Raw genomic sequence first — 23,440 nt, 5'->3', positions numbered from 1 at the left:
CGTGGTACGGTGCTTGTCACCCTAGCAACTGAGCTCCATCACCAGCCCCCGCCATAGCAATCCAGCACCAGCTTAGCTTGAGTAACATATATTTTCCATCTCCCCTGACTCTGATCAATTGAAGTATCGCCTTTGTGTTCCAGCCAATGCTTGGGATCCTGCATATCTATTAAATTTTTTTCAGGAGCTATAGTTGATGTGTTCTTTAAAGTATCAGTTCCTTACCCTAGTGCACCTACTTAATTATAATAAGTGGCCACTGCTGTTAAGATAATAGGCTCCATCTCTGGGTTTAGACTTCCTTAGAGTAGCTGGGTCATATATTCTTGTATTTTTCATATGGGTGAAGAAGTGCCGGGTCCTGGCCTCAAGTTTGTCATGCCACAGTATACCTAACCGAGTAGAGTAACTTCATTGAGTAGCAATCGGTTGGAATATGAGAACTGTTCTATTGGAATTGATTACATTTGCAAACACTTCAAAGCTCTGTCTCTACGTTTCCATTGATATACTCTTATTTCCCACCCATATCTCGAAAATATTCCGTTTCCTTGCTTGGCAAGTTTGACCGGATGTCTATTTTCATATTTGTATTTACAATTAGACAGGTACCCATCATGGCGTTTTGGTGGAATGACCAAGGTTTGTCTTGGTCTGTCATGCTTTGCTTTGTGTGGATCTGATTAACTGTTTCCGATTCAGGCAGGTAAAACAGCTTACAGCAGGTAAGAGGCTAAAGCTAAAAGTATTGGCTTAGTTCCAAATATTACTTTTTACTGATTTCTTCTGCTTCAAATTCCTTGAGTCCACCTCTTTCGAACCATTTTATTTTGTCATATTAACAACTTATCAATCACTACTTTACAAATAGTTAATGCCTCATTAGTATTCAAAGCAATCTTGCAGTCTGGCTAATTTTAGGCCCATGTTGAAGATAAGTAAAGTAAGGTCTAGATATGCTTTGATTAGTTTGCATCATGCTCTTTGGCATTCAGGTTAGTTTAAGTGGCTGAGAATGAGTAGAGAGAGTTATTTAGGAGAACGGGATCCATGGGGGTTCAGAGACCATTCACTGGGGAACAGGCATGATCTCAGGGAGGTTAGATAAGAGGTAGACAGAAGTACAGACACATCTAGCTGCTGAGACCTTAGCTTTTGGATGGCACTGTCAGCAAACAATCAGGAGGCAAAAACGGGAGGACAACATCCGAGTGTTAAATGTTATGTCTGGGATTTCTGGGATGGTGGTACACCTCTCACTCAGCTCTGACCTTTTACCATGTGGCCAAAGAAATCTGTGATCTCTTAGTGCTGCCTGCTTCGGGAGGCAAGAGTTGGGGAAGGGGAGTGGGATGTAGAAGCATACTTATTTTCTTATCCTGCTCATCTTGGTTTCAGACCAAATCCTCCTTTTTATAACTGAAACATCAACTGGAAAAATATGGCTAGGATATATATATAAAGGCAAGGCTGTTTATAAGTATGACTTGCTGACTATATTTGGCCAAAGTCTGTGAGTGGCAGACCACCTTGTCCATTTGCATCTGATTTTGTCTCTGGCTGTCAGTCCTTTCTCTAACCCATACACTGTTCTCCCTGCTTGGTGTTTCTGCTTCAGATCCTTACTGGGCATATGTCGCCTTCCTGAAGTCCACTCCATGTAGGGATAGGTAAGGATTCCTTCTATTTCCTTGGTCAAATGTCATCTTATAGGTTTCTCCCACAATGATCACTGAGACCCTCTTCTCCCCTTCCCAGGCACCTTCTATCTTCTTGATTCCCTCATCACCTCCACCTCCACTATGACACAAATATATGCTAATTATTTTGTAGGACCATGTCTCTTTTGTTTAACACTGATATGGTTATTATGCTTTGTGTTTTATTACCGTATTACATTTTGATGAGTACTTTATCTTGTGACTCAATAACGTGTCTTTCTTCCCAACCTGTCCCCAATTTTAAGGATCTTGTAGAGATGTAAATAACAGATCATAGATAAATACAAAGGAGAAAGGAGAAAATCGGTGAGAATAGTAAAGTTTGTTGTAGTATTATAGAAGATAAAAACATCAACTGTCTATTAACCAAACCCGTGAACTCTAGTCAAGAGGAAAAGAAGCACACACACACACACACACACACACACACACACACACACACACACACAAGCACATTTACCTAGTACCATTCAGCCACTGCAGGATAATATGAATTCAAATTCTGGTCTTTGTACCTATTAGCTGAACCCTTAGGCAAAGTACCTTTTTTCAGATTCCAACTTTTCTTTTCTTGTTAAGTGGATGCCATTAGGGTGTTATCCTCTGAGGGCTCTGGTGGAGATTAAATGAGAACAGAATGTGTGTAGGTCCTGAGCCCAGTGTTGGGATCATCCTGACAAATGCTGATGTGTGTAGATGAGATATTGGAAATGGGAAGCAAGATGAGGAACTTGTGCACAGCTCTACTACTGACCATGCCAACTGCTCCTTAGTCTTTTTCCCTGAAGCAACGAAGCCATTGTGGGGAGATGCAGAGTTCTCAAAAGAACCAAATCTATTACATACTTAAGAGAAGTTGAACACTTCTCAAAAGAGGTTCCCTGGACACGCTTGCCCTCAGATCTCTTCTAAACACAAAAGTCCTATTCTAAGCTGAGCTTGGGCATGGTGTAAAATGGGAGGATGCCCGTTTATAGATGGAAATGGGAACTGAGTTTTCACATTGAACGGTTTCTCAGAACCCCTTCAACCAATCTGCTGCGCTTTACCCTGGTGCACGAATGGGAAGGCCCTGAAGGAAGGAAGGAGCTAGTCTAGGGGGACGATAGTAAATAACAGCCAGCAGGAAAAAAAGTCCTGAGGAAAATTAATTTTCAGCAGTGGAGGAGAGCAGGGGACACAGAACTCTGCTGCTCTTGATCCTGATTTATAGCACGTCCCCTTTTCACTTACGGTAATGAATCATTGCTTTTCCCTCCTCAGTCTGCTCCGAGTTTGACTCCACAGATTTAGATGCAAGCACAGGGACTCCTCAGTTAGGATTCCTTTTTCCTTTGCTATGCCTCACTGCAACCTTTTCTCAATATTAAAGAAAAAATTACCAGAAAAATAATTATATAATGTTGAAAAAAATCTATTTTGATCTAAAGTAATGTTTATACCCGTTCTAGTTTACCCTCTACTGCTGTGATAAAATACTAATAAAATAGTTTGGGTGAGGGAGAGCTATTTTTTGGCTAAGTCTTCCGTGTCATAATACATCATTGATGAAAGACAAGGGAAGATCCTGGAGGGAGAAACTGAAACAGGACCATGGAGGTATGCTGCTTACTGACATGCTCACCAAGGCTTTCCCAGTCTGCTTTCTTGTACAATCCAGGACCACCTGCCCAAAGGTAACACCACCACCAGTGCGCTGGGTCCAGGTCCTTCTACATCAAGCATTAATCAAGAAAATTCCCCAGTCCCACTTGCCTATACTTCTATAAGATGAAAACAGTTCTTCAGCGGAGGTTCCCTGTCCCCAGGTGACTCTAGTTTGTATCAAGTTGACAAGAGGTAACCAGTACATTATTGTATTTGTGATAAGTTTAAAAATATATCATTTAACAGATAACAATAATTTAATTATTTTTTCCTCTTATGTTTATCGAATGTGCTATTCAGACATCATGTTTGTCAGGAAATTCCATCGACTTTTAGTCATAGCTTTCTTTTTTCTTTTATTTGCACTCCGGCTTGGTTAATGCTAGCATATTCTTATCAAAACGTCCACAGATCTCTTTGTCAAGACCAGAGGCTGCACTTTCAGAGTTCACTTCATTTCCCAGTGTGGGAGCATCAGTGTTGGCCAGTTCCAGCCTTTCTGGTAATAGATCTTTCTCCACTGGTCACCATGACAAACATTCTCATCTTCCTACCACTCTGAGACTCCTCGGTGTTAGCATTTTTCCCTAAGCTCTGCCCAACAATTATTATGTAGCAGTTATGTAGCAAGTGCCTGGTAGGAGCCAAGAGCCAGGTATGTTTGGTGTAGGGGCTTTTCTGTTTGTCTGCCTTTGTCTCTTTCTCTCTTCCCCCTCTCTCCCCACTTGTTCCCTTATTTCTCTCTCCTCTTTTTCTGTCCTTTTTTTTGTCCTCGTTCTTTCTCTGCTCTATGCCCCTCCCCAGACCTCCTTCCCAGGTCCCAAAGAAGTTTCCTTTTTTACTAGGTCTGCCATATTGGCTCATACCTGAGGGGGATGCCTCAGCATGGACCTGCTAAGGCACTCCCTCCTGCCATGTTTTATAAAACATACCATACCACTCAGTATCCTTTGAGGTTTTTCTTTAACTTGCATCTCCATACGGTTTTCTCATTGTAGGGCTGTCTCTTCTCATTGTGAGCTCTGTTTTGGCAACTTACCCTATGCCCAATATTGCAGCAATTACAGTGTTGGCTATATCCTCAACTAGGATTTCTTTTCTGGATTCACAGTTATTCAGTGCTTCTAGGAATTCAGCATTTAGACACCTCATTTTCTATCTATTATCTTTGTTCTCTTGCTGTTTTACCCTTGAGATGCCATGAGGATGACAGGACCATTCTAGATCAACAAATTCTTTCTTTTCATTGTCTCCCTATTTCTATTGCTAAAGACCAAAATTCAATCCGCTGTTATCTTTTCTTTGATTTACTACTCCAGCTTCCTCACCATGCCAGTCTTTTTTTTCTTTTTCTATTGCTTTTCTCATCTTGTGCCAAATGGCTTTATTTATATTTGTTGACGATAGAATGTATGCATCCCGTGTTGACCCCAAACTTACTATGTAGCAAGGGATGCCCTTGAATTGCTGGTGTTGCTACTTCCGACTCACAACAGCTGGGATTAAAGACAGGTGAGCCACACCTGGCTTAAGCCATGCTGAGATTAAACACCGAACCTTGTGCATGCTAACACTGACAGCTGAGCTATGTCCCAAGACTAAAGGTGGCTTTTATAATGGACAAATTTGATTAAGGCACTTAAATTTAAAGCTATCTACTGGCTTTTCAACAAGTATTAGGATGGATACCAGGAGGTGGGAAGTTGAGAATTGGAGAAGGGGGACAAAAAGTTTGGGGGGATTATCGGTAATGATAGTGTGTCACATATTTCAAACTTTTGGAGGGAGTCTGATTTGTTTATTTTCCATTGTAATTCATGTATCAAACCCTTATGTTGCACACACACACACATACACACATACACACACCCACACACACACACACACACTCACACAGAAATTTACTTGTCAACTAATTATTACTAGAGAACAATTATAAGGCTGTTTGATGACTGCTCATTTTTCTGATTACAAAGTTCCAAGTTCAGAACAGAAATCTCAGCAGATAGGTCACTGCTTGCTTTGCAGCATTTTCTCGTCTTCATTTTAGCTTAATTTCTTATTTTGATAGCTACTTAGTATCATCCTTATTGGAGCACATTACTTATCCAAATCAGCACGTTGCACTTTGATGTTTCCAGCTGTGCAGATGTCAGTCTTCCCTCTCAGTTCTTGATGGATTTTCAGTTTTTCCTATTCTAGCCTTGTAAACTTCCAGCTTCCAGGACATCTACGTGTTCCAATGCTGTTTCCCATGTGTGGTGCATCCTGTTAGGGACATGGTCTCTCCTTCCTTCATCTGTGGATGCCGATGTATCTATTTGCCAAGACTTTCCTTCCTCTAAGAAACTTTCCTGAGGTGAGGTCCACTTTCTGTACAGTCCCATGCTGCTTAAATTTGCCCTCCCTGCTTGGTGCTAACCTTGGATTTGTGAGTTTCCGCAGTTTCACAGTCCCTGGGTTAGTGTCCGGATTATTTGTGATAGAGTACTTATGCCTGCCTACTGCACAGTATGTAGTCTTGGGGCCCAAAGAGGACCCCCACATTAAAAGAAATGAAAGGAAGAATAAACTTATTTGTTGAGTCACAAGTTTCTCCCAAGCATCTGTGTTTATTGATACATTTTGGAAACAAAAACTTTACTCTCTTTAGGCAGAAGTCAGAAGTACAGTCAGCCAAATGACACCTCCACAATGAACACTATCCCTTGAAGACTGTTTACTACTATTGACCTGGGAAGCATATCACACGAATTGTGCCATTTCGTCCTCAGCGATATGTAAGACAGGGATTATAATTTTCTGCATGTAGTAGAAGAGGAAAATAAACTCAAAGGAGGGAATTATTCAGCTAAAGTTAGCTGACAGAGCTAGGGCTCTATGCAATGTCCCAAGTTCATAAAGAACCATTCAGGCAGGTATATTAGTGAGTTTAATAAACACGTGTTTTGATGGATGTACGCACAACACAACACCTATTCAATTCTAGGAAATGCAAGCAGACACAGTGAGAATAGCCATTCTACATTTTTCCAGGCGTTACTCCAGTCTCTGAATTCTCCTGTATTACCTGAAACTGTACGATTGAGCCACACAGAGCATTTTCTAGCCCTTCTTCTTGAGATGGTGGAATTTCACGACTGAGCAGCACTAAGAAGAGAGTGTGGTGTATAACTACACAGTTGATCTCAAAAATCATTACTCTGAACAAATTAAGTTTTTAATTTCACATCGGATGTGTCTCTTAAGTTTGGGTCAGCCACTGGTTGACTGGTCCCTCAACTTCTACTGCATCTTTATCCATGAGCATCTTGTAGGCAGGGCAAATTTTGGGTTGAAGGTTTTGTGGCTGGGCTGATTGGAACAGAGGCTGCCTTTGACCCTGTGGCCTTACATTCCCCTCCCTCCCACCTGTAGGCGCTGACTGCACACACACTTCAACAATGCCTAACAGCTCTGTTGCTCTCACTGCTGCCCCTGGCCTCTGGTACCCCCAGGAAAACTGGCAATCACATTATCAAGCTAAAATTCTTGCAGAAAGGAAACAATTGTGAAACATTTGGATACATAATACAGCACAAATTAACATTTGCTCCAGTCGTATCATCAAGATAAATATTTCAATATGGAAAATATTAGCCCCCAAAGGCAGATATGTTTGATGTGAAAACAAGCTTTCTTTTGGCAGCACTTACCAGGGTGGAGGTGGCAGCATGAAAGCTGTTGAAATGTGGCTAAATTTGCTCACTAGCAGTTTATAAAAGAACTGTCTTTTAGACATTGTATTACTTAAAAAAATGCAGAAATAAAAATAATTGTAACAGAACTAAGATGGTTATGATGTTGTTTTGAATGTCTCAACTGTTGTAAAATGTCTGCCCCATAATATTATTCAAAATATATATGGGAGCAGTGGGGGAGGTACAGTGGGAAATTAATATGATCAAAATACAGGCTAGAGTTGTATAAAATCTCAAAGGCTAAATATACTCAAAATATATTTGCTTTTTTCCCTCTCCCACCATGTTCAAAGTTGTTGTTTTCTTTGAATTATATCTATAATATCTGTCTGTCTGTCTATCTATCTATCTATCTATCTATCTATCTATCTATCTATGAATGTATATAATGTACTATTTGGAACATGTCTGATCAATCTTGTCATGTGGAAGTACAATGTATGTTTTTAATATCTTATTAAATGGGGAATTATGTATTTTTACTATCTTCGTAGATACACTGTGTGGATAAATGTCTAACGGGAAGAAATTTCTATCAACAATTTATTGTATCACTTTACAAATTATCTGTAGGTTATTGTATATTTCTAAGTGATTTTATGAAGTAACAAATAATTTATGATAAGGACATTTAGTTTAAAAAAGACTCGAAATTTATTAAGGTTTAGAAAATAGCTTAAAATTCCCCACCCCCACACTGCATTTAGGGCAAACATTGAAATCAACATATTATTCTCTCTGGAATTAGTTATATATTAAACTGCTGTCAGGAAACCTTAGAAGTTATTAGCTTTTAGGGAAAAACACTTCCAATTCATATTTTGTACATTTAAGTAATATATTCTTACTATGACTCTAAAACCTGTCTAAACCACCATTAACATTTTGAAAGAAACTTCTCTAGTTCTTACTAAACAGAAATAAATAACACCTGACAACCGCATTAGGGAGCATAAACATAAAATTACCCGTTATTAAAAACTGAGCACATTTTTCTCGAAGAAATATATGACTCAGCTATAAACTAGTATGTTTGCCATTCACACTAATGTTTCTACATTATGTTCAATCTTCTAAAAAGCTGACATGGAAAATAATGGTGTAATAAACTAATTCATCATAATGTATAAAAGAAACTGCTGGAATAAATTGTAATAACCTTTCAAAAACTAGCAGCTTTTAAAAGTATTAATTTCTACTCCAGATAATTGGAAAAGACACCTGGGTGGGTGGGCAATATTTTTTATAGGATTGCTCTGTCAGGAGCTCGAGATTGTCTCAGGACTCAGCACTGATCATTTAGCACTAAATGACAGCAAATCTTGCAAATGGGTCTTCTTAGATGGTATTCGCCATAAATTACCAAACCCTACTCCCTTCAAGGTCAGCTGCACAAAAGGGTAGGTATGAAACGGCCTTTGTGGAGACCTAGAGCGGTCCTCAGGTTTCACATAAATGGACAATAGCTGTGTTGACTGCCATGAAATCAACTTAATGGACGGATGACATAAATTACTATCAAACTTTGACAGCATTTCTCTTTATGAGAGAATAGACAGGTGCTTTTATCTCAAAGCTGGGGAAAATGGATAACGATATGTTAGCATTTTTATTATAATCATAAATATTTTAACAATGTTAAGTGGGGAATGAATTAATACTTGGAGCTACAACTTGTTTTACCTGATGCATTTAAAGCAGTACCTAAGTGACACTGGCTTTCTGCCTGCGTGTAGTTTCAAAGGAAGGTTCCATTGACCTGACAATCTTTCTCCTGAACACAAATAACTAGAGGTAATAATTGTTGCTTTCTAGTCTGTTTTCTCCATGTGATCTACAAGGCTTGGGGGAAAAAGCTAGCTGCCTGAATCCTCACTATCTCAACTAAGTCATTGATTTACCTGTCCTGGGGTTCTTGCTTCCCATCTGCACAAGTGAAGAAACTGTCACACTGAGCCACTGTGGAAACAATTGAATTAACTTGGAGAAGTAGGCATCGTGAAACCCTCATCTTGGTTAGAATACCATACCGATACATTTATAAAGATAGGCTATTTTATTCTGAATTCACAATTTAAAAAAAACCAGTTGTTGGTGGAAAACACAACAGCTAAACTAAAACAGCAGGAACTTGGATGTAAATGAAACATCACTATTTAGGTTAGCTTTCTTCGGTCATCTAATTCTTGGCATCCTGCAACTGTAGTTATTAAAGAATATTGTGCTAGAATAAAGATTAACTCCTTATTAGTCAGTCTTATGCATATTCATTTTTTCTTAAAATGTAGGAATTTAACAGAATATTTTGCATAACACAAATGATGCATTGAATAAAGGTATCTTCCAAGGTGGAATTTCCTATTATGACTACTATATATAATGTTTCCATAACCAGAATTACATTGTAAAGAATACAAGTCCTGATGCAGGATGTGCTTCCTAGATAGTCACAGGGTTTCTAGTCTTTCTTTGTGCCATCCTGTCTATTTATTTCTTTCATTCTGTCCCTATTGCCACTTCTGTCCAGAACCTCATCACCTTAGACCTGAATTATTGCAGGAGCTCTGTTGTTTTGGTCTCTTTCCACTAATTCATCCTGCCTTATCCTGCCAAATTAATCTTTTTAAAAGCATTACTTTAATTACGCCACTCCTCTGCTCAAAATTTTCAATAACTGCCATCACATCGGGGGCCAAAGGCCAGAGTCTTTAGGAGAATAAAGGCTGTGGGTGTCTGACTTCTTCTCCCCTTCCAGATGTGTATTCTGGAGTTTCCCTGCACAAAACTTCACGACACAGTTTTTGTTGTCTCTCAACATCTAAGAGAACCTCCCTAGGCTGAGACTTCAATCTCTTTTCAGATGTAGGAGAAGATTTGTAAACCTTGTCCACCTAAAACCCTCCTAGTCAGGAACTTGGAGCACTCTTCTAATTTTGTTGCTTGGTATTAAACTTTAATTTATTTCGGTATTATACTATTATAAAATTGTGTCATATAATTGCTCACTAATTAATTTGCAAAGCTCATGAAAGGCAGGGGTTTTGAGTTCTTATTGTCTGTCGAGGAGGCCAGCATGAGGTCAGAAAACAGCAGCATCAATTAGACACTTGTGTAGTGATTGAATGCCAAGGGCTGCAGTAAGTCTCTTGTAAGATCAGGACAGGAGTCATTGGGATATGCTACATTCTAACTCCGGATGTTTCAGAATAACAGTTGATACTTGTGAGACAATTTCCCTGAGTTTAACAAACTTGATTTTATGGTTTTGGTTCTTTGTGACACTCTACATGATGAAGCACAAGTTCAGTGCACAGATACGTAATCTTAAAATCTTACTTTGAGGCAAATCTGGGCAGCAATAAAATCAACATAAAACTAGTGTGTGGCAATTGAATAAACAGTAACTTCGTAATAGTTTCCGGCCACCATAAAACTCATTCACTTCTAAATAAAACTGAAATCAATGAAGGAATAGAGCTGAAATCATTGAAGGAATAGATTAAGAGGAAAAGATAAGAATGACTTAGTCTGAAGGCTTTACTTAGATTAAAATATTATATAATAAAGAGAATAACTGGTACAGATCAGGAAGAGCTGTTCTTTACGAGGTATATTTTCTTGTATCCACAATTCAATGTCCTTGGACCATAATATTCTGTACAGCAAGTGGAACTCATATATGAACTTCTAATTTATCTGGAAATGCTGGGATGAATGAACCCCTTTGAGTGGTTTATTAGGGTGACAGATTTAAATCTCTGTGGAACTCTAACCCAGCACCTGGCACATTAATAAATGGTAGCTATTATTAATTACTGTTTTTGTTTTGGTTGTGTCTCTTTTCACGTATTCCAATCCAGCTTACCTGAAAGTTGAAGAGCAACTGGAGTTAAATAGGCTTGTGTTGGCTTTATTTTTTATTGGCTTTAGTATTTATTATCTTATTATTTATTAAACTACCTAAGCCTCAATTTCCCTAGGTGTCTAAGATTGTGAACTATCTCCATGAAGTAATTGAACACATACACACACACACACACACACACACATGCACACACACACACGCAATACAGATACACATGCACATACACACATACACACACACATGAACACACACACATACACACACATGCACACACACATGTACACACACATGCACACACATACACACATATACACACACATGCACACACACACACACACACACACACACACACACACACACACACACACACAAAGACCAAGAATCAGAAAATAAAAGTGTCCAGCATTGTGCTTGCTAGCTTTATGTCAGCTTGACATAGCTAAAGTCATTTTGGACGAAGGAACCCCAATTGAAGAAATGACTCCCCCTACCAGTCTTACCTATAAGTAAGCCTGTGGTGCCTTTTCTTGATTGATAATTGAGGTGTGAGGGGTCTTCTCACCGTGGGTGGTACCACCCCTAAGGTAGTCTTAGGTTTTATAGGAAAGCAAGCTGAGTAATTTATAAGGTGCATGCCAGTCAGAAGCACTCCTCCACAGCCTCTGCTTCAGTTATTTCTTCCAGGTTCTTGTCTTGAGCTCCTGTCCCTCAGCGAGGAATGTGACTTGAGAGTTGTAAGATAAAAATCACACCCCCTCCTCCCTGGCAAGTTGACTTTGTTCGTGTTGTTTTACCACAGCAATAGAAGCCCCACTAAGTCAAGCACAGAACAGGAACCCCATGAGGAACAAATCCAATGCCTGAGTATTTTCAGACAATGCTGTCCTACTGTGTGTTGAAGAATATATGCTTAGGAACACTTTATGTGAGAGCCAGAAACCTTTCTCCATTGTGTGGTACTACTTTGCAATACTACCATAAACTGGCATTGTACACGTGTAATTATTTTTTAAAAGGGGGAAAGAGTATTTGTATAGATACAGTTTACAAAACATCGTTGTAACTGAGCACCACATCTCCCCAATATGCCCTGGATTAGTCACTTGCTGCCATCTTCCTGTAATCACTGTGTCCCGTTCTTTCATCACGATGCTTAATAAGTAACAATAACGATCAATGCTCCCTCCAAAGGAGGCCATTAAAGACCTCAAATGAATTGCTGCCATTATAAGCTTATATTTTTAGAAATACTTGACAGTCAGAATTGGACAGATGGAATTGAGCAATTGACCATAGAGTCTCCCTCTCAGCAATAGATCTCAGAAGCAGAGCCTTTTCGGGGCAGGCTTTCACAGTGGACACATAACGCTGCTTTCCTCCTTTCTCGTTGATTTCTAAGATACTGGTGAAGGTATCCTTGAAGTTACCTGTTCTCGTACAGGCTAAAGTACGGCTTTGTAAAACAATCTAGTAGCTGGCATCTGAAACAATGGATGAACAAAAGAGTAAAAGGAAAAAATGGTAACTCCCTTAAATCTAAATAAAATCTTTATGCTGTATGCTGTGCTTCATGCATTTTTAATTTGGTAGGAATGCAATTAAGTACTAAGAAACAGAAAGAACCTCACAGTTTTCTGAGATTGAGATGTTTTTAGTATCAAAATAACTGAAGCTTATACTTAAAAGTTCAGTAAATGTATTCAGTCCCCAACAGTATATACAATGTCAAAAATCCAGACTAACACAGGAGAAGACCTTAGCGTGTTCCAGGCATGCTGTGTGGTACACATGTAATGCTAAAATCTATGTATTTATAGGTTTTATTACTCATAAAGTTCCTGATAGATAGTTTGCCAAAGAATCATTCCTCAAATGAGACTCCATATACGATAATCTTGAGTTGCCATTTTAACCCATTGATTTAGATTGGTTAAACAATGAGTTAGATGCAGAGGAATGAAAACAACTACAGATATTTCTCATGACACTTAAAGAACACAAATCTGTGGTTAGGCATGCTTGATGTTGCAGTTGAGTTCTTCCTGTTCTACAAGGAGCTAAGGTCCTGGGAGGATGTAATGAACCACAACACAGGCAGGCCACTCCTCTTGAATGACTTCATCTTTATTATAATATCCTGAGCATTGGGATTTTGATAGCCTTCCCTCATGGGCTTTAAAGTGGGACTCAAAGGAAGATCTGTTTTTCCATGATCTGTCATGGTAGGGTCACAAACTTTGAATATGCCACCTGTCTCATAAAATATTTTTTTACACAAAATAAAATAAAAATAGCAAGCCAGGGATCATTCAGGGCTGCTAATTTGTCCCATTCGAGCATCACTGGAGTATACTTGAATTTCTCCAAGTGTTATAAAAGTCTGCCTTTTGTAACTACTCTGCTGTTGATTCTTGCCATAGCAGACCAATAATACTTTGGGCAGTCCTCAGTCTACTGATTATGGCCATGCAGTTACATTTTAAAACACGAATAACCAAACAAACAAAGCCCCACTAAATATTGTGGGTTTCTGATATTTAAGCACTGATAAATGCGCAGCATTGGATGGGCACTGGTACTGGCCTGTGAGACCATGGAAAGCAGCCTGGGAATCTACATTCATAAAAGAAACCTTACTAAAGCTTAAAGCACACCTTGCATTGCACACAATAATAGTAGGAGACTTCAACACCCCACTTTGATCAATGGAGAGATCATGGAAACAGAAATTAACAGAGACACAGAGAAACTAACATAAGTTATGAAGCAAATGGATTTAACAGATATCTATAGAGCATTTCATCCTCAAACAAAAGAATATACCTTCTTTTCAGTACCTCATGGTACTGTCTCCAAAACTGATCATATACTCGGTCACAAAACAGTCCTCAACAGATATAAGAATATTTAAATAATTCCATGCATTCTGTTAGATCATCATGCACTAAGGTTGGTCTTCAAAAAACAAAAGAAGGAAAGAAAGAAAGAAAGAAAGAAAGAAAGCAACCAACAGAAAGCAACCAACAGAAAGCCCATATACACATGGAAGCTGAACAATGCTCTACTCAATGATAACCTGGTCAAGGAAGAAATAAAGAAAGGAATTAAAGACTTTTAGAATTTAATGAAAATGAAGGTACAACATACCCAAACTTATGGGGCACAATGAAAGCAATGCTAAGAGGAAAACTCAGAGCTCCAAAAAGAAACTGGAGAGAGCCACTAGCAGCTTGACAACACACCTAAAAGCTTTAGAACATAAAGAAACATATACACACAAGAAGGGTAGATGGCAGAAAATAATCAAACTTGGCTGAAATCAACCAAGTAGAAACAGAAAGAACTTTACAAAGAATCAATAAAACCAGGAGCTGGTTCTTTGAGAAAATCAACAAGATACATAAACCCTTAGACAAACTAACCAGAGTACACAGAGACAGTATCCAAATTAACAAAGTCAGAAATGAAAAGGGACACATAACAACAGAAACTGAGGGAATTAAAAAAATCGGAGACACCACCGGAACCTGAAAGAAACAGACCGGATAAACAGTTCTCTGCACCCAAATCCCGTGGGAGGGAGAGCTAAACCTTCAGAGAGGCAGACAAGCCTGGGAAACCAGAAGAGACTGCTCCCTGCACACACATCTCGGACGCCAGAGGAAAAAGCCAAAGACCATCTGGAACCCTGGTGCACTGAAGCTCCCGGAAGGGGCGGCACAGGTCTTCCTGGTTGCTGCCGCTGCAGAGAGCCCCTGGGCAGCACCCCACGAGCGAACCTGAGCCTCGGGACCACAGGTAAGACCAAAATTTCTGCTGCACGAAAGCTGCCTGGTGAGCTTGGGACACACGGAAGCAGAATTTCTCTAGGACCGGGCACGTTCTGTGTTTAGCGGAAGTCCCACACCCGCGGATCCCGGCCCGCAGCAGCTCTCTGCTCCCAGACCCGGTGAGAGAGAGACCCAACCGCCTGGTCAGGTGGGCACTCCTGAGACTGCAGAGCGGAAGAGACCACCAACACTGCTCACCCCTGCCCACATCCCTGGCCCAAGAGGAAACTGTATAAGGCCTCTGGGCTCCCGTGGGGGAGGGCCCAGGAGCGGCAGGACCTCTGGGCCTGAGACACCGCCGGAACCTGAAAGAAACAGACCGGATAAACAGTTCTCTGCACCCAAATCCCGTGGGAGGGAGAGCTAAACCTTCAGAGAGGCAGACAAGCCTGGGAAACCAGAAGAGACTGCTCCCTGCACACACATCTCGGACGCCAGAGGAAAAAGCCAAAGACCATCTGGAACCCTGGTGCACTGAAGCTCCCGGAAGGGGCGGCACAGGTCTTCCTGGTTGCTGCCGCTGCAGAGAGCCCGTGGGCAGCACCCCATGAGCGAACTTGAGCCTCAGGACCACAGGTAAGACCAAATTTTCTGCTGCAAGAAAGCTGCCTGGTGAACTCAAGACACAGGCCCACAGGAACAGCTGAAGACCTGTAGAGAGGAAAAACTACACGCCCGAAAGCAGAACACTCTGTCCCCATAACTGACTGAAAGAGAGGAAAACAGGTCTACAGCACTCCTGACACACAGGCTTATAGGACAGTCTAGCCACTGTCAGAAATAGCAGAACAAAGTAACACTAGAGATAATCTGATGGCGAGAGGCAAGCGCAGGAACCCAAGCAACAGAAACCAAGACTACATGCCATCATCGGAGCCCAATTCTCCCACCAAAGCAAACACGGAATATCCAAACACACCAGAAAAGCAAGATCTAGTTTCAAAATCATATTTGATCATGATGCTGGAGGACTTCAAGAAAGACATGAACACACTTAGGGAAGCACAGGAAAACATTAATAAACAAGTAAAAGCCTACAGAGAGGAATCGCAAAAATCCCTGAAAGAATTCCAGGAAAACACAAACAAACAGTTGAAGGAATTAAAAATGGAAATAGAAGCAATCAAGAAAGAACACATGGAAACAACCCTGGATATAGAAAACCAAAAGAAGAGACAAGGAGCTGTAGATACAAGCTTCACCAACAGAATACAAGAGATGGAAGAGAGAATCTCAGGAGCAGAAGATTCCATAGAAATCATTGACTCAACTGTCAAAGATAATGTAAAGCGGAAAAAGCTACTGGTCCAAAACATACAGGAAATCCAGGACTCAATGAGAAGATCAAACCTAAGGATAATAGGTATAGAAGAGAGTGAAGACTCCCAGCTCAAAGGACCAGTAAATATCTTCAACAAAATCATAGAAGAAAACTTCCCTAACCTAAAAAAAGAGATACCCATAGACATACAAGAAGCCTACAGAACTCCAAATAGATTGGACCAGAAAAGAAACACCTCCCGTCACATAATTGTCAAAACACCAAACGCACAAAATAAAGAAAGAATATTAAAAGCAGTAAGGGAAAAAGGTCAAGTAACATATAAAGGGAGACCTATCAGAATCACACCAGACTTCTCGCCAGAAACTATGAAGGCCAGAAGATCCTGGACTGATGTTATACAGACCCTAAGAGAACACAAATGCCAGCCCAGGTTACTGTATCCAGCAAAACTCTCAATTAACATTGATGGAGAAACCAAGATATTCCATGACAAAGCCAAATTTACACAATATCTTTCTACAAATCCAGCACTACAAAGGATAATAAATGGTAAAGCCCAACATAAGGAGGCAAGCTATACCCTAGAAGAAGCAAGAAACTAATCGTCTTGGCAACAAAACAAAGAGAATGAAAGCACACAAACATAACCTCACATCCAAATATGAATATAAAGGGAAACAATAATCACTATTCCTTAATATCTCTCAATATCAATGGCCTCAACTCCCCAATAAAAAGACATAGATTAACAAACTGGATACGCAACAAGGACCCTGCATTCTGCTGCCTACAGGAAACACACCTCAGAGACAAAGACAGACACTACCTCAGAGTGAAAGGCTGGAAAACAACTTTCCAAGCAAATGGTCAGAAGAAGCAAGCTGGAGTAGCCATTCTAATATCAAATAAAATCAATTTCCACCTAAAAGTCATCAAAAAAGATAAGGAAGGACACTTCATATTCATCAAAGGAAAAATCCACCAAGATGAACTCTCAATCCTAAATATCTATGCCCCAAATACAAGGGCACCTACATACGTAAAAGAAACCTTACTAAAGCTCAAAACACACATTGCACCTCACACAATAATAGTGGGAGATTTCAACACCCCACTCTCATCAATGGACAGATCATGGAAACAGAAATTAAACAGTAATGTAGACAGACTAAGAGAAGTCATGAGCCAAATGGACTTAACGGATATTTATAGAACATTCTATCCTAAAGCAAAAGGATATACCTTCTTCTCAGCTCCTCATGGTACTTTCTCCAAAATTGACCATATAATTGGTCAAAAAACGGGCCTCAACAGGTACAGAAAGATAGAAATAATCCCATGCGTGCTATCGGACCACCACGGCCTAAAACTGGTCTTCAATAACAATAAGGGAAGAATGCCCACATATACGTGGAAATTGAACAATGCTCTACTCAATGATAACCTGGTCAAGGAAGAAATAAAGAAAGAAATTAAAAACTTTTTAGAATTTAATGAAAATGAAGATACAACATACTCAAACTTATGGGACACAATGAAAGCTGTGCTAAGAGGAAAACTCATAGCGCTGAGTGCCTGCAGAAAGAAACAGGAAAGAGCATATGTCAGCAGTTTGACAGCACACCTAAAAGCTCTAGAACAAAAAGAAGCAAATACACCCAGGAGGAGTAGAAGGCAGGAAATAATCAAACTCAGAGCTGAAATCAACCAAGTAGAAACAAAAAGGACCATAGAAAGAATCAACAGAACCAAAAGTTGGTTCTTTGAGAAAATCAACAAGATAGATAAACCCTTAGCCAGACTAACGAGAGGACACAGAGAGTGCGTCCAAATTAACAAAATCAGAAATGAAAAGGGAGACATAACTACAGATTCAGAGGAAATTCAAAAAATCATCAGATCTTACTATAAAAACCTATATTCAACAAAATTTGAAAATCTTCAGGAAATGGACAATTTCCTAGACAGATACCAGGTACCGAAGTTAAATCAGGAACAGATAAACCAGTTAAACAACCCCATAACTCCTAAGGAAATAGAAGCAGTCATTAAAGGTCTCCCAACCAAAAAGAGCCCAGGTTCAGACGGGTTTAGTGCAGAATTCTATCAAACCTTCATAGAAGACCTCATACCAATATTATCCAAACTATTCCACAAAATTGAAACAGATGGAGCCCTACCGAATTCCTTCTACGAAGCCACAATTACTCTTATACCTAAACCACACAAAGACACAACAAAGAAAGAGAACTTCAGACCAATTTCCCTTATGAATATCGACGCAAAAATACTCAATAAAATTCTGGCAAACCGAATTCAAGAGCACATCAAAACAATCATCCACCATGATCAAGTAGGCTTCATCCCAGGCATGCAGGGATGGTTTAATATACGGAAAACCATCAACGTGATCCATTATATAAACAAACTGAAAGAACAGAACCACATGATCATTTCATTAGATGCTGAGAAAGCATTTGACAAAATTCAACACCCCTTCATGATAAAAGTCCTGGAAAGAATAGGAATTCAAGGCCCATACCTAAACATAGTAAAAGCCATATACAGCAAACCAGTTGCTAACATTAAACTAAATGGAGAGAAACTTGAAGCAATCCCACTAAAATCAGGGACTAGACAAGGCTGCCCACTCTCTCCCTACTTATTCAATATAGTTCTTGAAGTTCTAGCCAGAGCAATCAGACAACAAAAGGAGATCAAGGGGATACAGATCGGAAAAGAAGAGGTCAAAATATCACTATTTGCAGATGACATGATAGTATATTTAAGTGATCCCAAAAGTTCCACCAGAGAACTACTAAAGCTGATAAACAACTTCAGCAAAGTGGCTGGGTATAAAATTAACTCAAATAAATCAGTTGCCTTCCTCTATACAAAAGAGAAACAAGCCGAGAAAGAAATTAGGGAAACGACACCCTTCATAATAGACCCAAATAATATAAAGTACCTCGGTGTGACTTTAACCAAGCAAGTAAAAGATCTGTACAATAAGAACTTCAAGACACTGAGGAAAGAAATTGAAGAAGACCTCAGAAGATGGAAAGATCTCCCATGCTCATGGATTGGCAGGATTAATATAGTAAAAATGGCCATTTTACCAAAAGCAATCTACAGATTCAATGCAATCCCCATCAAAATACCAATCCAATTCTTCAAAGAGTTAGACAGAACAATTTGCAAATTCATCTGGAATAACAAAAAACCCAGGATAGCTAAAGCTATCCTCAACAATAAAAGGACTTCAGGGGGAATCACTATCCCTGAACTCAAGCAGTATTACAGAGCAATAGTGATAAAAACTGCATGGTATTGGTACAGAGACAGACAGATAGACCAATGGAATAGAATTGAAGACCCAGAAATGAACCCACACACCTATGGTCACTTGATTTTTGACAAAGGAGCCAAAACCCTCCAATGGAAAAAAGATAGCATTTTCAGCAAATGGTGCTGGTTCAACTGGAGGGCAACATGTAGAAGAATGCAGATCGATCCATGCTTATCACCCTGTACAAAGCTTAAGTCCAAGTGGATCAAGGACCTCCACATCAAACCAGACACACTCAAACTAATAGAAGAAAAACTAGGGAAGCATCTGGAACACATGGGCACTGGAAAAAATTTCCTGAACAAAACACCAATGGCTTATGCTCTAAGATCAAGAATCGACAAATGGGATCTCATAAAACTGCAAAGCTTCTGTAAGGCAAAGGACACTGTGGTTAGGACAAAACGGCAACCAACAGATTGGGAAAAGATCTTTACCAATCCTACAACAGATAGAGGCCTTATATCCAAAATATACAAAGAACTCAAGAAGTTAGACCGCAGGGAAACAAATAACCCTATTAAAAAATGGGGTTCAGAGCTAAACAAAGAATTCACAGCTGAGGAATGCCGAATGGCCGAGAAACACCTAAAGAAATGTTCAACATCTTTAGTCATAAGGGAAATGCAAATCAAAACAACCCTGAGATTTCACCTCACACCAGTGAGAATGGCTAAGATCAAAAACTCAGGTGACAGCAGATGCTGGCAAGGATGTGGAGAAAGAGGAACACTCCTCCATTGTTGGTGGGATTGCAGACTGGTAAAACCATTCTGGAAATCAGTCTGGAGGTTCCTCAGAAAATTGGACATTGAACTGCCTGAGGATCCAGCTATACCTCTCTTGGGCATATACCCAAAAGATGCCTCAACATATAAAAGAGACACGTGCTCCACTATGTTCATCGCAGCCTTATTTATAATAGCCAGAAACTGGAAAGAACCCAGATGCCCTTCAACAGAGGAATGGATACAGAAAATGTGGTACATCTACACAATGGAATATTACTCAGCTATCAAAAACAACGAGTTTATGAAATTCGTAGGCAAATGGTTGGAACTGGAAAATATCATCCTGAGTGAGCTAACCCAATCACAGAAAGACATACATGGTATGCACTCATTGATAAGTGGCTATTAGCCCAAATGCTTGAATTACCCTAGATCCCTAGAACAAACGAAACTCAAAACGGATGATCAAAATGTGAATGCTTCACTCCTTCTTTAAATGAGGAAAAAGAATACCCTTGGCAGGGAAGGGAGAGGCAAAGATTAAAACAGAGACTGAAGGAACACCCATTCAGAGCCTGCCCCACATGTGGCCCATACATATACAGCCACCCAATTAGACAAGATGGATGAAGCAAAGAAGTGCAGACCGACAGGAGCCGGATGTAGATCTCTCCTGAGAGACACAGCCACAATACAGCAAATACAGAGGCGAATGCCAGCAGCAAACCACTGAACTGAGAATAGGTCCCCTATTGAAGGAATCAGAGAAAGAACTGGAAGAGCTTGAAGGGGCTCGAGACCCCAAAAGTACAACAATGCCAAGCAATCAGAGCTTCCAGGGACTAAGCCACTACCTAAAGACTATACATGGACTGACCCTGGACTCTGACCCCATAGGTAGGAATGAATATCCTAGTAAGAGCACCAGTGGAAGGGGAAGCCCTGGGTCCTGCTAAGACTGAACCCCCAGTGAACTAGACTGGTGGGGGGAGGGCGGCAATGGGGGGAGGGTTGGGATGGGAACACCCATAAGGAAGGGGAGGGGGGAGGGGGATGTTTGCCCGGAAACCGGGAAAGGGAATAACACTCGAAATGTATATAAGAAATACTCAAGTTAATAAAAAAAAAATCATCAGATCTTATGACAAAAGCCTATACTCAATAAAATGGGACATTCTGGATGAAGTGGACAGTTTTCTAGACAGATACCAGGTACCAAAGTTAAATCAGGATCAGATCAACCATCTAAACAGTCCCATTACTCCTAAAGAAATAGAAGCAGTCATTAAAAGTTTCCCAATCAAAAAAGGCACAGGACCAGATGGGTTTAGTGGAGAATTCTATCAGACCTTCATAGATCACCAAATACCAATACTATCCAAACTATTCCACAAAATTGAAACAGATGGAGCACTACCGAATACCTTCTATGAAGCCACAATTACTCTTGACCTGCTCCGTTTCCGACCTGGGCCGGTTCACCCCTCCTTAGGCAACCTGGTGGTCCCCCGCTCCCGGGAGGTCACCATATTGATGCCGAACTTAGTGCGGACACCCGATCGGCATAGCGCACTACAGCCCAGAACTCCTGGACTCAAGCGATCCTCCTGTCTCAGCCTCCCGAGTAGCTGGGACTACAGGCGTGCGCCACCGCGCCCGGCCACAATTACTCTTATACCAAAACTACACAAAGACCCAACAAAGAAAGAGAACTTCAGACTAATTTCCCTCATGAATATTGATGCAAAAATACTCAATAAAATTCTTGCAAACTGAATCAAAGAACACATCAAGCTGATCATCTATCATAATCAAGTAGGCTTCATCCCAGGGATGCAATATACGGAAATCCATCAATGAAATCCATTATATAAACAAACTCAAAGAAAAAAGTTTTTGTCATCTCATTAGATGCTCATAAAGCATTTGACAAAAATCAGTGCCCCTTTATGTGAAGTCTTGGGAAGGTCAGGAATTCAAGGCCCATACCTAAACATAGTAAAAGCAATACACAGCAAGCCAGTAGCCAACATCAAACTAAATGGAGAGAAACTTGAAGCAATCCCACTAAAATCAAGGACTAGAAGAAGCTGTCCACTCTCTCCCTACCTATTCAATGTAGTACTCCAAGTCCTAACCAGAGCAATCAGAAAACAAAAGGAGGTCAAAAGGATACAAATAGGAAAGGAAAAAGTCAAAATGTGACTATTCACAGATGATATAATAGTATACTTAAGTGATGCCAAAAATTCTACCAGAGACTCCCAAACCTGATGAACAACTTCAACAAAGTGGCTGGATATAAAATCAACTCAAACAAATCAGTAGCCTACCTTTTCTCAAAGGATAAACAGGCTGAGAAAAAAATTAGGGAAATAACACCCTTCACAATAGTCACAAATAATATAAAATACTTTGGTGTGACTCTAACCAAGCAAGTGAATAATCTGTATGACAAGAACTTCAAATCTCTGAAGAAAGAAATTGAAGATCTCAGAAGATGGAAAGATCTCCCATGCTCATGCATTGACAGGATTAATATTGTCAAAATGGCCATCTTGCCAAAAGCAATCTGCAAATTCAATGCAATCCCCATCAAAATTCCATCTCAATTCTTCATAGAATTAGAAAGCACAATTTACAAATTTATTTGGAATAACAAAAAAAAAAAACCCAAGCAACAACAACAACAACAACAAAGGATAGCAAAACCTATCCTCAACAATAAAAAATCTTCTGGGGAAGTCACCATCCTTGACCTCAAGTTGTATTATAGATCGATAGTGATAAAAACTGGATGATATTGGTACAGAGACAGGCAGGTAGATCAGTGGAACAGAATTGAAGACCCAGAAATGAATCCACATACCTATGATCACTTGTTCTTTGACAAAGGAGGTAAAACCATCCAGTGGAAAAAAGATAGCATTTTCAACATACTGGTGCTGGTTCAACTGGTGGTCAGCATGTAGAAGAATGCAAATTGATCTAATCTTATCACCCTGTACAAAGCTCAAGTCCAAGTGGATGAAGGACCTCCTCATAAAACCAGATACACTCAAACTAATAGAAGAAAAAGTGGGGAAGAGCCTCGAACACTTGGGCACTGGGGAAATTTTTTTGAATAGAACACCAATGGCTTATGCTCTAAGATCAAGAATCAACAAATGGGACCTCATAAAGTTGCAAAGTTTCTATAAGGTAAAGGACATTGTCAATAGGACTAAACGGCAACCAACAGATCGGTAAATATCTTTACCAATCCTACATCT

The 23,440-nt window shown here is 40.0% G+C and overlaps 1 protein-coding gene and 1 non-coding gene across 7 annotated transcripts in view; both read right to left on the bottom strand.

Annotated features, from left to right (window-relative positions):
* Window positions 1-23,440, bottom strand: part of Hs3st5 (heparan sulfate-glucosamine 3-sulfotransferase 5) — a 332,523-nt gene that overhangs the window by 111,142 nt on the left and 197,941 nt on the right.
* Window positions 21,532-21,829, bottom strand: LOC147998708 (signal recognition particle RNA). Its single transcript, XR_015646085.1, has one exon.

Source organism: Rattus norvegicus, chromosome 20 (genome assembly GCF_021556685.1).
Source record: "Rattus norvegicus strain SHRSP/BbbUtx chromosome 20, alternate assembly SHRSP_T2T, whole genome shotgun sequence".
In the NCBI taxonomy this organism is placed as follows: Eukaryota; Metazoa; Chordata; class Mammalia; order Rodentia; family Muridae; genus Rattus; species Rattus norvegicus.
The sequence above is the reverse complement of the archived record's forward strand: the minus strand, read 5'-3'. Positions and strand labels throughout refer to the sequence as shown.